Below are 710 nucleotides of genomic sequence, written 5' to 3' on the forward strand. Positions count from 1 at the left end.
CAGGCCTTTCCCGAGGAAGAGCAGCCACATGGCTGGGCAGCCCGCCTCAGCCACCCTTGGGCAGCGGCTCGGGGCACAGCGATGCTGCAGAGGCTGTGAGCAGAGGGAGTAGATCCTAACCCTGTCCTTCCTCCCACTGCCCCTACGGGGGACTCAAAACATGCTCCTGAGCCTGCCCTGCCAGAGTCCTGGGGTGGGTTGGTGAGATGAGCAGGTCAACAGGGTTATATTCAGTTAGTGCTTTTTACAGTGTTATAGAAAGTGTTAAAAGCGCTAAGGAGGGGCTCAAAGAAGGAGGCTCGGACAGACCCGAAACGGGAAAAAGCAGGGAAGTGGCTCTTCCAGGCACAGCGAGCCAGGCTGGGGCCAGCTACCAGCTGAGCTGAGGGTGCTCGGTGGGGCAGGAAGATCATGGCAACTCTGGCAGGTGAGTATTACCGGCAGTGCCGCAGCATTACCCGCGGTGCAGAGTTGTGCCATCAGAAGTCAGCTTCGATTTTGCTCAGACCTCGTCATTGTAACTCCTAGAGCTTTTGATGAATGGGGAGCCCCTCTGCCACCTGCGCAGGGCTGGAAGCCACAGGCTGCCATCCCAAAGGGGCACCCAGGTCCTGCCCGCAGAGGGCAGGGATGTCCCTTTGCTCCAGGTGCCCCAGGGTGTCCCACGGGTGGGAAGGGGAGTCCATAGCCCAGCTTGAACACCCCCATGT

The 710-nt window shown here is 59.7% G+C and overlaps 1 protein-coding gene across 1 annotated transcript in view; it reads right to left on the reverse strand.

The window, feature by feature from the left end:
- Positions 1 to 710, reverse strand: part of LOC104529744 (thrombopoietin receptor-like) — a gene marked incomplete at both ends in the record, with an annotated part of 3,944 nt that overhangs the window by 2,906 nt on the left and 328 nt on the right. The gene's annotated exons all lie outside the window — the stretch shown is intronic.

The sequence above is a fragment of the Antrostomus carolinensis genome, unplaced genomic scaffold (genome assembly GCF_000700745.2).
Source record: "Antrostomus carolinensis isolate BGI_N321 unplaced genomic scaffold, ASM70074v2 scaffold32018, whole genome shotgun sequence".
Lineage (NCBI taxonomy): Eukaryota > Metazoa > Chordata > Aves > Caprimulgiformes > Caprimulgidae > Antrostomus > Antrostomus carolinensis.